This window comes from Gopherus flavomarginatus, chromosome 3 (genome assembly GCF_025201925.1).
Source record: "Gopherus flavomarginatus isolate rGopFla2 chromosome 3, rGopFla2.mat.asm, whole genome shotgun sequence".
NCBI classification, from domain to species: Eukaryota; Metazoa; Chordata; order Testudines; family Testudinidae; genus Gopherus; species Gopherus flavomarginatus.
In genome coordinates, this window is record NC_066619.1 from 71,276,414 (window position 1) to 71,291,424 (window position 15,011).

Below are 15,011 nucleotides of genomic sequence, written 5' to 3' on the forward strand. Positions count from 1 at the left end.
GAAATTAATAGTATAGCAATTTTAAAAAAATTAGTAGTGCTGTTTAAAGCTCAGGACTACAGCACTTTGCATAAATGGAGGACTTCATTAAAAAATTAGATATGCTACATTTATCTGTTGCTAATTATACAGAGGAAAAAAATGCCTGAATTTTATAAAATATGACATAGTGACAGTTTTAGGGAAAATCCAAGTTTAAAATTCAGTATTCCACTTGCTGTATTTTGTATTCCATTGATCACTTATCCTTTTAGCATTTGAACCTTGCAGCATTTAGACATACAGGGTTTGTAGGGGAACTGGACACATTAATAAGGCTCACAGTTTCTACAACTTGGTGTGATTTGAATTGTTCTTCTGAATTCAGGAGCCTGCACAAATCACCTAGTATTCACTCCCAGAAAACATAATTTTATTCATACATCATTGGAGATCTTCTTCACAGGAGCAGATCACATGTATAATAAGATATCTGCAGCTTCTGTTTTCTGCCCTCCCATTCATTCCAGGAGACTGGCATTTCTTAACTAATTCTAATTCATTTTTTTGGCCACAGACAATTTTTATGTTCTGATTCTTTTCCTTTGCAATAGTTCATACTATAGACTGTAATGGTAAAAATGTGAGTTTTTTTCACATAATCATTTGGAGCCAAATTCTGGCTTTGAGGGTTTCCCCAGAATGCGAGTCTATTTTGTGCCTCATTTTAGCTGGCATTAGGGTCCTAAACAATTGTCCAAGCAGATTATTTCTTCCAGGGGAAGAGGGTGCATAGTAGCCGTGAGTAGATCAAGTGTTATATACTTTTTTACTTCTGAAGCCCCTATATGACTCCAAAGATACAAAGGGTCCATATGGCCTGTGGAACCAGCCCCCACAAAATACCCCTTTGTACAGCGTTCCTTGAGCACCATAGAGCTGTCAGAACAGCTAAGTTGTCTGCTTTGCATCTTCCAGCATATGGGTGCTAGGGAACGGGGGAATGCGGCCAAAATTTGCTGCACTCCAGCTAATTGAGGTCAGTTGTCCCTGAAGCCTGTTAAAATCTGGCGCAATTTAAAGCAGCTATGGAGATTTGTGTGACAAGGAGTAAGTTTACACCCACAGAGGAAAAAAAGAAACTGCAGCACTTCTGTCAGTCTTGATTTTGCAGGCTATGTCATTTATAGCTGTATTTGAGGCATTTAACTATAGATTAAGTCTTTAACAAGCATGCAAAAGAAATGCTAAAAAAATTAAAGTATTTTAAAATATATAATATGATCCAGGCCTTTCTTCCTTATGTTATTTCTGCAAGATCAATACTGTTCTTAGAAAGTGATACAATTATATGCAGGCCAGACTTCAGAATTCAAGACAAGCAGCACAAAACATCTGTGTCAAGTATCAGAGAGGTAGCCGTGTTAGTCTGGATCTGTAAAAGCAGCAAAGAATCCTGTGGCACCTTATAGACTAACAGACGTTTTGGAGCATGAGCTTTCGTGGGTGAATACCCACTTCCTCAGATGCATGTAGTGAAAATTTCCAGGGGCAGGTATATATATGCTAGCAAGCAAGCTAGAGATAACGAGGTCAGTTCAATCAGGGAGGATGAGGCCCTGTTCTAGCAGTTGAGGTATGAAAACCAAGAGAGGAGAAACTGGTTCTGTAGTTGGCAAGCCATCACAGTCTTTGTTCAATCCTGAGCTGATGGTGTCAAATTTGCAGATGAACTGAAGCTCAGCAGTTTCTCTTTGAAGTCTGGTCCTGAAGTTTTTTTGCTGCAGGATGGCCACCTTAAGGTCTGCTATAGTGTGGCCAGGGAGGTTGAAGTGCTCTCCTACAGGTTTTTGTATATTGCTATTCCTAATGTCTGATTTGTGTCCATTTATCCTTTTCCGTAGAGACTGTCCAGTTTGGCCGATGTACATAGCAGAGGGGCATTGCTGGCATACGATGGCGTATATTACATTGGTGGATGTGCAGGTGAATGAACCGGTGATGGTGTGGCTGATTTGGTTAGGTCCTGTGATGGTGTCGCTGATATAGATATGTGGGCAGAGTTGGCATCGAGGTTTGTTGCATGGATTGGTTCCTGAGCTAGAGTTATTATGGTGCGGTGTGCAGTTACTGGTGAGAATATGTTTCAAGTTGGCAGTTTGTCTGTGGGCAAGGACTGGCCTGCCACCCAAGGCCTGTGAAAGTGTGGGATCATTGTCCAGGATGCATTGTAGATCCTTGATGATGCGTTGGAGGGGTTTTAGCTGGGGGCTGTATGTGATGGCCAGTGGAGTCCTGTTGGTTTCTTTCTTGGGTTTGTCTTGCAGTAGGAGGCTTCTGGGTACACGTCTGGCTCTGTTGATCTGTTTCCTTATTTCCTCGTGCGGGTATTGTAGTTTTGAGAATGCTTGGTGGCACTGCTATGGGCACCCCATGGCCCCACAATATGCCAATATCTTTATGGCCGACCTGGAACAACGCTTCCTCAGCTCTCGTCCACTCACGCCCCTTCTCTACCTACGCTACATTGATGACATCTTCATCATCTAGACCCATGGGAAGGAGACTCTGGAAAAATTCCACCACGATTTCAACAGCTTCCACCCCACCATCAACCTCAGCCTGGACCAATCTACACGGGAGGTCCACTTTCTTGACACCATGGTGCAAATAAGTGATGGTCACATTAACACCACCCTATATCGAAAACCTACCGACCACTATGCCTACCTTCATGCCTCCAGCTTCCATCCCGGACACATCACACGATCCATTGTCTACAGCCAAGCACTGAGGAACAACCGCATCTGCTCTAACCCCTCAGACAGAAACCAACACCTACAAAATCTCCAACAAGCATTCTCAAAACTACAATACCCGCACGAGGAAATAAGGAAACAGATCAACAGAGCCAGACGTGTACCCAGAAGCCTCCTACTGCAAGACAAACCCAAGAAAGAAACCAACAGGACTCCACTTGCCATCACATACAGCCCCCAGCTAAAACCCCTCCAACGCATCATCAAGGATCTACAATGCATCCTGGACAATGATCCCACACTTTCACAGGCCTTGGGTGGCAGGCCAGTCCTTGCCCACAGACAACCTGCCAACCTGAAACATATTCTCACCAGTAACTGCACACCGCACCATAATAACTCTAGCTCAGGAACCAATCCATGCAACAAACCTCGATGCCAACTCTGCCCACATATCTACACCAGCGATACCATCACAGGACCTAACCAGATCAGCCACACCATCACTGGTTCATTCACCTGCACATCCACCAATGTTATATACGCCATCGTATGCCAGCAATGCCCCTCTGCTATGTACATTGGCCAAACTGGACAGTCTCTACGGAAAAGGATAAATGGACACAAATCAGACATTAGGAATGGCAATATACAAAAACCTGTAGGGGAGCACTTCAACCTCCCTGGCCACACTATTGCAGACCTTAAAGTGGCCATCCTGCAGCAAAAAAACTTCAGGACCAGACTTCAAAGAGAAACTGCTGAGCTTTAGTTCATCTGCAAATTTGACACCATCAGCTCAGGATTGAACAAAGACTGTGAATGGCTTGCCAACTACAGAACCAGTTTCTCCTCTCTTGGTTTTCACACCTCAACTGCTAGAACAGGGCCTCATCCTCCCTGATTGAACTGACCTCGTTATCTCTAGCTTGCTTGCTAGCATATATATACTGCCCCTGGAAATTTCCACCACATGCATCTGAAGAAGTAGGTATTCACCCACGAAAGCTCATGCTCCAAAACGTCTGTTAGTCTATAAGGTGCCACAGGATTCTTTGCTGCTCAATTAATAGAACTCACTCATTTCTAAAGTTTAGCTTACTCACAATTAATATAATCATTCCTCAAACAGGTAACTCCTCTATTCTGTTCTTAAGATAATTTTATTTCTAATGCATTTCAAATATTTTGGGTGTCTGTAAGTTAATAACTTTTGCTCCATTATATTATTTGACTTGTTTGGCTACGAGCCCCAGTTTTATATGGGTTTAAATGATGCTAAAGCTTAGCAGATATAGTGTTTCTTGCCATACAAACACAAACTAGGCCTCACAACACCACATTGAGGATGCAAGTATCATTATATATGAGGAAACAAAATCAGAAAGTGATGTGACTTACCCAAAGCCACAGAGTTACTCAGTGTCAGAAACACAGTTAAAACTCAGGAGTTATTTTCTCTTAGGCCTTTGAGAATTTTTCTTTGTATAGAGGAAAACCTACTGCAGCCCTACGACATTAATTTTTAACTGTTGTGTGGCTCCAGCTCCAAGCTGTTTATCAACCCACTACAATTATGCACATTACTTACTGCATCTAATGTCAGGATTTTCACTGTTGATTTCTCCCAAATTGACATGCTTTCTAGCACTAACATATAGCCTTCATTTTTTAATTATGTAAAACCACAAAGCTGCAGTGCATTTCAGTAATACAACATGCATGAAAATCAATATGGGTAAAATTGCTCCCAGTGTAGAGGGCCTGAGCCATGGCCTCTGCAACAATTAAGCCCAGGTGCAGGCCTGCAGAAGGAGGAAGTTCAGGTAGTGTCTGAATGGAGTGTGGAATGTTATTAAATGGGACTCTTTGTCAGCTCTAAATAGGCTGATGTTCAGTGGCTCTTGTGGATGGGTCTTGGGGAGAGGCTGCTAGATTAGCACTTTACAGACCAGTGACTGGTAAACCCACCTAGCAAACACAGTGCTACCGTGATATGGGTGCCCACCATCGTGCCCGTGCTCACTCTATTCAGATCATAAAAGTTGAGGAGGTTGCTGCTAGCAAGTGCCGAAGACCTGCGGTCAAGCAATTCCATGATTCGAAAATCAAGTTCCCTCTGCCACACAAAGTTCTGTGTCACCAGCACAAACTGCGTTTCACCACCAAGAGGCCAAATACATTCTTCTAAATGCAAGAACATTCTGTTTTCTCTGTGTTACAGTAAAAGTCTTATTGGACCAAAAAAAAAAAGTTCTTTTCTAGCAAGTAGCAGCTGCAGCTCTGTGGCTTACTCATGGTTTGAGAGAGAAATTTCATGGTCCACAACTATTTAGTTCCCTGCACAAAGTCCACTTGGACATTATGTGGCAAGAGATCCACTCTATCATGCACGCACACACACCCCTAGAGAATTTGATATACGCACTGTAGTTGTATTGGCATGATCTCACTTTGTATAGTGTTATAATTGGAGTGCTAGGGACAACTATAGTTAATGTTGCCTAAATGTTTCTATTTTAAGTCCTTGTTTGGTTTTGATTATTTTAGGCATTCATAATTTTCAGAAAATGTCACCTGCCAAATTAAATTTTCCAAAATTGGAGACAGATTACCTCTTCTGGTGCAGCCCCTTTATATTACCCCAGCAGCGTAGAGAGTATAGCATGGCCTCACAGGGAATTCACCCAGAAAAGGGATGGTGCAGGACCAATGTAGGCAGTCCCTATGCCACCCTCCTCATGTAGAGGCATTCTGGAGGCAGAAGGTAGAGTGACCCATAGGCAGCCTTGCAATTTCTGGAGCTGCTCTAACTTGCCCCAAGAATTAGTCCTGTCCCAAGAGCAGACCATAGTTAAGAATAATACTTAAATCTTATCTTCTAATCCTGAGTTCAATTGGTGTTTTGCCTGAGTAAGGTGCTCAGGACCATTTTAGGAGAACGAAGTCTGTGAATTCTTTGCTATTTTCCCTAATGCTAAAATGGTTTACACAAGTAACACAACACAAAGAATATAGGAATTTCCAGACTTTATCAGAACCATGGTCCATCTAGTCCAATATCCTAGCTCCAACAATGACCAGCTCTAGAGGCTTCAGAGGAAGATGCGAGAAACTCACAGTAGGTAGAAGAAACACAGTAGGTAGAAGATTCAAGAAGCTCACAGTGGGATAAGCTGCCTTCCAGGAAGTTTCATCCTTATCTTCAATAGTCAGAGATTGGCTTAAACCCTGAAACACAAGGATTTTATGCTGAGTTTATGGGTAGGTGAGGAGGGCAGTAGTGCTGGGCACCAAGTTGCAGGGGCACTACATCGCTGTGCCACTCTGCCAATCTGATTGGCTGGTTGGTTGTTTTCTCAGCCAGTACAGGGGCAGCTAGATCACTGAAAACATTGACCACTCTGGCAAAACACCTGGGACTGGCCCTGATTTTATGCCTTCAAAACCTCTTTGTTTGCATTAACTGTTATAACTCTGGCTATTCTTGTTATCCATGTAAGCATCCGATCCCTCTTTGAATCTTACAAAATTCTTGCCCTCAATGACATTCTTGACAATGAGTTCTATTCTAATTATACGGAGTGTGGAAAAAGTATTTCCTTTTTTTGTGCTGAATGTGCCACCTTTCAATTTCGTTGTATGTCCCCTTGCTCTTGTGCTGTGAGATGGGGAGGGTAGAAGTTCCAGCTCGTTATTTTGTATTTTTTTTATCATTTTCTCTCTTATTCATCTCCTTTCCTAATGATCCCCAGCTTTTCACACACTCTTCATACGAGAGTGCATTCATTCAAACTAGAACGGATTGTGGAATGGCGTGGAAGGAATTATCTGTTATGAGATGGGAAAGAATGTAGTAGACTGACTCATGTCAGGTGGCTGGGATTAGGGAAGTCTCTTACCAGCACTTTTGTGTGTCACACAATGATTAAATAATGTAGTAGAACTTTGCATTTCATCCTTTAGGATAATGTCATGTCTGATTCAAGAGCAGGATAACACTTCTGTTTTACATTCCAGTCATGCCAAAAAAATTCCAGTTAGTTTTGGATATTAGCTAGTGTAGATTTCACAGCTATTGTTAAAGAAGAACACAATTCTAGAACAGAGCTTTAAATATGATTGATGAAAGTGGTGTTTTGTGGTTATCATTTAAGAGTAAAATTAGTGTATTGTTTCTTGGTTTAAAAGAAAATAATTGTGGAGGTTACGGTCTAAATTTCTTGTAGTGGATAAATCAAGTTGTGTGATTTAGAATTTCCAGTGAGAGTTATTTAAAGGTGTGAAATGTGGTGGACAAACAGGAAATAAGCATGGCTTTAGATTTGTGAGCCATATTGTTGCGTTTCTTCACACATTTTTATAGTACTCAGATTCACCATTTTAATAAATTAAACTGGCTGTATGTAATGCATATTTCTAAAAACATGAAGGAAAGTATCCTTTGCTCACCTAATTAAAATTCAGTTAAATTGGTTTCACTAAACTAACCCATTTTCTGGACATTTTTGGAGGTGAGTCTGTTGAATAACAAACAGATGTAGGTCCTGGTCCTAAATTTCTTATGAACCCCAGATTCCCATGGAAGTGAATGAGAGTGATTTGTGCCAAGAATGTACTATAAGGTTTAATTAGCATGCTAGCTTCCTAAATAACCATGTGAATTTTTACCACATGAAAAATTCCAAAATGTGCTAAATTAAGTCCATAACAGTTCAGTGTTGCTTTTGTTTCTTGCAGTGATAAAAAGAGCCTTCTGGTTGCCATATACACATGAGACAACATGCACTGTTATAGGTAGGGTGACCAGCTGTCCTGTTTTTAAAGGGACAGTCCCATTTTTGGGGACTTTTTCTTGTATAGGCGCCTATTATCCCCCACCCCCTGCCCCTTTTTTTTCACAGTTGCTATCTGGTCACACTAGTTATAGGGGAATAAAACAGTGAAATTTATGGTGTGCACATGCAATTTGACAATGCGTTATTTGTCAGTTGTACTGCTGCAACCTCATTGACGCTGGAGGAGTTGAATCAGTAACTTATAGCAGAAGGTAGGCCTGCCTTTGTAACTATCACACTGTCAGTTACCTCTGGAGAAAGAAAATAAGTGAGAATTCTCAAAAACTGTGCCAACACTAGTACAATAACTTCTCTATTTCTGAGATAATTCACGTGTATATGGCATTTCATTTTTCCTAATTCAGAAAGAATGAAAAGGCTAAGATGTTTCATCAAGCAGATGTTATACACCTAAATAAATCACTGTTAATATGATCATTAAAACAATCCAATATACAATTTTTTCTACAATCAATATATTACATTATCTTGTTTTCAAAAGAACAGACATTGCACAATTTTGGGCCCAATCCTGCCTTCCAAGTTGTTTGCAGTCTGATTCACACAAGGATCCCAGGACCAAATCTTTCATATTTAACATTAATTTTATTCTTAAAACTGACATAAAGCCCCTGATTCCATTGAAACAGTGGGAGTTTTGCATTGACCTCAATGGGAGAAGTACAAATGTAATGATAAATTAGATAGCATTGTACACTTATTGCAGTTCATCCATAGGAAAAAAAAAACATTTTACAAAAGTAAGCATCACTCCTATTTTATGGATGGGGAAAATGAGGTACAGAGATTAAGTAATTTGCCCGAGGATAAAACATTGTAAGATCATCTGTCAAAAATCTTGCCCACATACCAGACAGCAAAGTGCTTATTATTACTGTGTTATTATACAAATATTAAGTCATCTCATACAGAGTTTGATTTTAGAGAGCCACTTTCAAGCCATTAATTTTTTTGTTCCCCCTCATTCCCTGAAATCTTGAACACACTGTATTCCTCTGTTCACTACTTGAAAAGGTTTTTGACGTCTAGGTCAGTATGGAAGTATGTAATTCAGGGAGTGTATTTTGAAAGATAAGGACATGTCTTTCTCTATATTGTGTGGTTTGTGCAGGATGTTTTTAGACAGAATTAACTGGAATCTTGTTCTGCCATTTTAGAGGCATAGTCTGTTTACATAAAAACCAATCAGAATAATATTATCAACAAAAAAAGGAATAGAAAAGAAGGATCTTTGTCACTTAATGAATGGGCCTCCTTAGTCCTGTAAGGTTCTTAAAAAGGTTATTTAAACTTTCTCCTAGCTGCTCCAGGGGCATTATCAATTACCCATATGCCCATCAAATATTATGTAGCTGTAATTAAACTAAATTACTATGCTGTGGCTTTCATTACACAATGACACACTTTTGTTAGAGCCAGAGAAAAAGCTTAATTACAAGTCTAGACATCCCTGAAATCAGAGCAAAAGAACTTTCTTTTAATATTTTAAAGAGAATTCAAAGCTTTAGTAGCATTTTTAGTTATGCAGAGCCTGTGCTGAACTGGAACTGGAACCCATGGTTTTTGTTCCACTCGCCTGTATCCTGCAGCCTTGATTTAGTAATAGCTTCCATGTGAAAGTCCTAAAAATATTCTGTAGCAAAACAGCAGAAATAGAGGCTATAAAAACTTCTCCCTTTTAAACTCTGAGTGAATTAAACACTCGCGAAAGTGGCAGGCAGGTATTACAAGACTCTGTGTGTGTGTGTGTGTGTGTGTGTGTGTGTGTGTGTGTGTGTGTGTGTGTATATACACACTCACACACACACTTCTTCCCACAGCTAAATCAATGCCTGCTGGGAGTTGTCACCTTAACTGAAGGGTGAAAACTCTTTTTCCACAATGTTTGTTAGACGTTAAAGTGGATTAGGTGTCAATACAAATAAGCAAACCCAGAGTTTCCTTGCCATTATCAGTTCTTCATCTTTCAGACTCGCAATTCTTGTGATGTCGTCATAATTTCACTAGTCATCAGATCTTTCAGGCTAGATGAGACCTGAATTTTTGAGGTAAAAAAGCTTTCGGGTCTCATAAGGAAGCAAAAAAATGGAAAGTGGGACAGATGATGAATGTTTTTTTCTTTGCAGGTCACCTTTAGGGAGACATGGGCATGTGCCAATCATAAGCTGGTATTGTTGTTGCATGAATTAAAAACTAGGAGAAAACCTGTCTGTGTTTTATATAGTAGACAGGGTAAAGGTCTGTATTTATTTGTCTTCTACAGTGCTGAGCATGTCAGAGTTTAATCCATTTGACACTCTGAGTCCTAAAATACATTTACTCCAGGTCTTCTGAGATTATATAAAACTGATACTGTTGTAACCTACTGTGTGCCTGAAGTTTGATCAACACCCTGTGAAGTCAATCCTATTGCACTTGGGCTTGCAAACAAGGTTTACAGTGCAGCAGAACCACTGCAGTTCTATTATGGGGAGGAGGGAGGGAGATAGACTTTAAAGAGGCAATGCAAGAGACTGCCCTCTGCACCATGGATTAGTTCTGAGGCTGTACATTCTGTAGCAGTGCACATAGGAGCTGGGAGAGTAGACAGAGTAAAGCCAATGAGTCTGTAGCTATGTAGACTCATGGCTAAAATTCATTTATTTGGAGGGGAAAGGTGGGTCACAACTGATGTTTCCACAGCTGACAGGCAATTGAGGTGGTCACTGAATAGTTGCACAGGTGCTTCTTCACCTGCCAATGGAGAGGATTCTGCTCCCCCAGGGTTGATTCAATGGGCAAAGACTATTTATCATCATCAATATGATAGTTTTATTCAGCAGTGCATACGTGTGCTGGGCACTGTACAGGCATAGGAAGACAGTGCCTGCCCAATGGCTTTACAAAAATAAACAACTCTGTGTGATCTTTATTCTATGTGGAGACTGAGCCAGGTCTCCCCTCTCCAGGTTCAACACTGACTACCAGGTTAGTGGGGTTTGGCTGATTGTGCCCACGGATTATCTTTAACCCTTTCAGTGCGGGGTTGGTAATGTACCCCATCACACATATTATTATATTATTTTCACCATTTATGTGCATTTCAATCATCTTAGACAATTAAAATAATCTCTTTTGTTTCTAGTCAATTTCTGTGGTTTTTTTGTTTGCTTTTCTTTCTGGTTCTTGTGCACTATTTGGGTGACTGTGTTCCTAATAAGCAGGAATGTCCCCATTTATAGGATCTGTCTTGATGTTTGGTTTTTAAAACGTTTTCAAGTGTTGTAACCTCCTGCAAACCTGGCCTATTGAAAGTGTCACTGGCCACTTGAACTGGTGAAATTGACTAAACACATCCATGAAGAACCTCTAGGTCTGAGTCATGTTGACATCTTACTTCACCTCTTCCTTGAGGCCTTCCAATGGCCTCTCTTTCACACAAATCTCATCAAGCCAAGCCATCACCTCTGTCATGGTATAATTCCCCACTCTGAACCTTAGCGTCCAAAAAGGTAGGGTACCAGCATGAATTCCTCTAAGCTCAATTACCAGCTTAGTACTTGTAGCGCTGCCACCAACCAGGAATTCCAGTGCCTGGTACACTCTGGTCCCCCCAAAACCTTGCCCGGGGACCCCCAGACCCAGACCCTCTGGATCTTAACACAAGGAAAGTAAACCCTTTCCCTCACCGTTGCCTCTCCCAGGCTTCCCCTCCCTGGGTTACCCTGGAAGATCACTGTGATTCAAACTCCTTGAATCTTAAACAGAGAGGAAAATGCACCTCCCCCCCCTCCTTCTCTCTCCCCCTCCCAGACTCTCCCTGAGAGAGAAAGTAATCCTGACACAGAGAGAAATTAGCCTCTCTCTCCCACTTCCCTCCTTTCTCCCCACCAATTCCCTGGTGAATCCAGACCCAGTCCCCTGGGGTCTCACCAGAATAAAAAAACAATCAGGTTCTTAAACAAGAAACTTTTAATTAAAGAGAGAAAAACAGTAAAAATTATCTTTGTACATTTAAGATGGAATATGTTACAGGGTCTTTCAGCTATAGGCACTGGGAATACCCTCCCAGCCTAAGTATACAAGTACAAATTAAAATCCTTTCAGCAAAATACACATTTGAACTCCTTCCAGCCAAATACACATTTGCAAATAAAGAAAACAACCATAAGCCTAACTCGCTTTATTTACCTAGTACTCACTATTCTGAACTTATAAGAGCTTGTATCGGAGAGATTGGAGAGAAACCTGGTTGCACGTTTGGTCCCTCTGAGCCCCCAGAGTGAACAACAACCAAAAACTAACAGCACACACAAAAACTTCCATCTCTCAAGATTTGAAAGTATCCTGTCCCCTGATTGGTCCTCTGGTCAAGTGACAGCCAGGCAGGAGCGGCGCCAGGGTTTCTGACGCCCTAGGCGGACGGCCATTTCGCCGCCCCCCGCGGGTCCGGTGGACCTACCGCAGTCATGTCGGCGGACAGTCCGCTGCTGGAAAGGCTCTGGTGGAGCTGCCGCAGTGATGCCGGCGGGCGGTCCGCTGTTCTAAAGGCTCCGGTGAACCTGCCGCAGCACCCCCCAAAAATTCTGGCACCTTAGGCCATTGCCTAGGTCGCCTAAATGGTAGCGCTGGCCCTGCAGCCAGGCTCACTGAACTTAACCCTTTACAGGCAAAAGAGACATGAAGTACTTCTGTTCTATTAACCCTTAACTATCTGTTTATGACAACCTCCTATTCAGTCAAGTCCATTGGATAGCAGGAAAGAGGAAGATTGCTTGACTGCGAAAAGAGCTGGGGAGGCAGAGAGGGCTCATTCTTCTCTCTCACCATACTATGCATGAATCCTGAAACACCGCAAAGTCATCTTTTGCACACCCACCTCCCTGCTCATGTCAGGTGTCCCAGCTTCTCCCCCACCACCACTCCTGAAAGTCTGTTCAGTCTGGTCACTCTAACAATGATCCAACCTGGAGTTGCATGCCCTGCAACGGGGAGTTGTTTGGATATGACTAGACAAAACAAAAATACTCAGTAAATAATTTGTATTTAGATTTTTATACCTAGTAAAATAAAACCTTTAATTAGACAATGCCCTGTAGTATTCCCCAAAACAGTGCTGATTCCAGATTGCCCGGTTCTAAAAGTTTCTGAATGAAACACTCAAGTTATGTCTACACTACAATTAGACACCCACAGCTGGCCATGCCAGATGACTCAGGCTTGTGGGGCTCAGACTGCAGGGCTGTTTAATTATGGCATAGTCTTCTGGGTTTGGGAGGTCTGGGACCCTCCCACTTGCAGGGTCCTAGAATCGGGGCTGCATTCCAAACCCGAATGTCTGCATGGCAGTTAAACAGCCCCTTAGCTGAGTCAGCTGGCATGGGTCACCCCTGGTTTTTAATTGCAATGTAGATATAGCCTAAAGATCAAACTTTTAACGAACCTACAAAAGTGTGTCAGGCCCACTGGTTTCTGCACACAGCCCACATTTGCTCATGAAAGTGGTTAACTGGGTGCAAAATACCTGATCTGCACTCTCACCTTTGTGGATTGGGAGTGTTTTAAACCACAAACATGAACTCATTTCAAATTCCCTTCTGTCTGCCCACCTTAAATGCTAGTAGATTAAGTTTTGTCTGACTTCAGTTTGTAAGAATGGTTATCAGCATAACTTCAATACAGTGTAAATCCATATGTATGCTCAAAAATACATTTTCACTGAGATAATGCCCTCTTCACGATCTTGCATTGTTCTTTTTGTGTTACTCCTTTTCAGCTGTTAAATTAGTAACTCATCTTGTTCTTGTTTATTGTAACGCACTTCTGAAGAGACTAATTGCCGTTACTTAGACTCATAGGTCAGAAGGGACCAATATGATCATCTTGACAAGTAAATCACATGCTTTAGTACACAGATGCTACAGGACTTTACTGAATCTGAATATATCAAAGTAATGTTGCTATGGAAATACAATGCTGTGAGGTAAATACAAATTTTCTACTTAACAGTTTATGGTGGTAACACAGATTAATGAAGCTGCAAACAGCAAACAACCTTCTTTTACATTCTAGAACCATTCACTGAAAATTAGAAGAAAGTGCAAGCAGGACTATTTGGTTAATAGTTGAATAGCTCTGTGTATTATAGAGTGCAAATGTAATTATAAAGTATCATACAATACTGTATACTTACAGCAGTTTTCATCCACAGACCTAAAGCCCTATTACACAAATATCATCCCTGTTTTAGAGATGGGGGAAACTGAGGTGAATTATAGAGTCTGAGGTCACACACAGAGTGAGTCCCTGGGAGAGCCTGGAACATACCAGGCTTGTGACTTAACCCCTGGACCATGTTCCTCCTCCTGGTTTCTTTATTTTCATGGTAACTGGTGACCATTAAATGACATAGTTAGTATATAGAAGGTAGAGCTAAGGTATTTGCTGTGCATGATAATTACAGTGTGTGTATAATTGTTTCTGTCTTTTAATTCAAAGCAAAGCTTTCATGATAATTAACTTGGGACCTACAGTACCAAGGCATTCTTTCTACAAAAATATTGTTCTGATTAAACTAAATCAGTGAGAAATCAGCTGAAGCCAAATCACTATCAGGCACCCTTAAACTGAAATGAATGCCCACGTAAGGGGACTGCACCAATTTAACGAAATCAGTTTCAAAACCAAGTTAGTTAAATTGGTACAATTTTCACATGTAGACAGGTCCTGAGTGTAACTATCAAGTAGCTTACACGTACAAATAACCGTTGCACTACATACTCAAAATACTGGGGCTTTGATGCTCCTGTCACTCACGCTGGTTGAAGTTACTGGAGTTTCACTAGTGTAAAAAAAATAAATGGGTAGGGGGGGAAGGAAACCAAAGGACAGTCAGGTCCAGGGTATTTACCAAGTAAGGGACTGATTGTGCAATCAGGGCATAAGCTCAGAAGACTCCAGGTATACTGGCTGTATACCAGGAACCCAATCTGTATATAACAGTTGGCCCAGGTCATAAGGAGGAAAAAGAAGGCAACTACATGTGCTGCAGAACCTTAAAGAGCAAAGCTGCTTGGAGCAGGTAGCTCCAGTAGAGAGGAAACTAGTGGCCACCTTCCTGAAGATGTGAGTCTGGCTGCCCAGTGTCTTTGTGCTGAAGAAGAGACACACTTTTATTTTTCCCATCCATAGAAATAAAATTTGTTTCTAACTTGTGGCAGGAGATCTGATTTCACGCTCGGACAACTGAAAAAGAGCTGAACAGATTTTGCCCAAATTTTCCACCCAGAAAAATGGGATAAGATGAAGCCTTGACATTTTCAATCCAAAACCATGATAGCTTTTGAGAAAGCCAGGGGCATGTGAAACCAAGGCTTCAGGACTGCACAGTATTATAATCTTTCAGTCTGCTGTAGAAAGTAAAGATTTTATTTTT

At 41.3% G+C, this 15,011-nt stretch overlaps 1 protein-coding gene across 1 annotated transcript in view; it reads left to right on the plus strand.

The window, feature by feature from the left end:
• Positions 1-15,011, plus strand: part of CAMK4 (calcium/calmodulin dependent protein kinase IV) — a 312,068-nt gene that overhangs the window by 253,995 nt on the left and 43,062 nt on the right. The gene's annotated exons all lie outside the window — the stretch shown is intronic.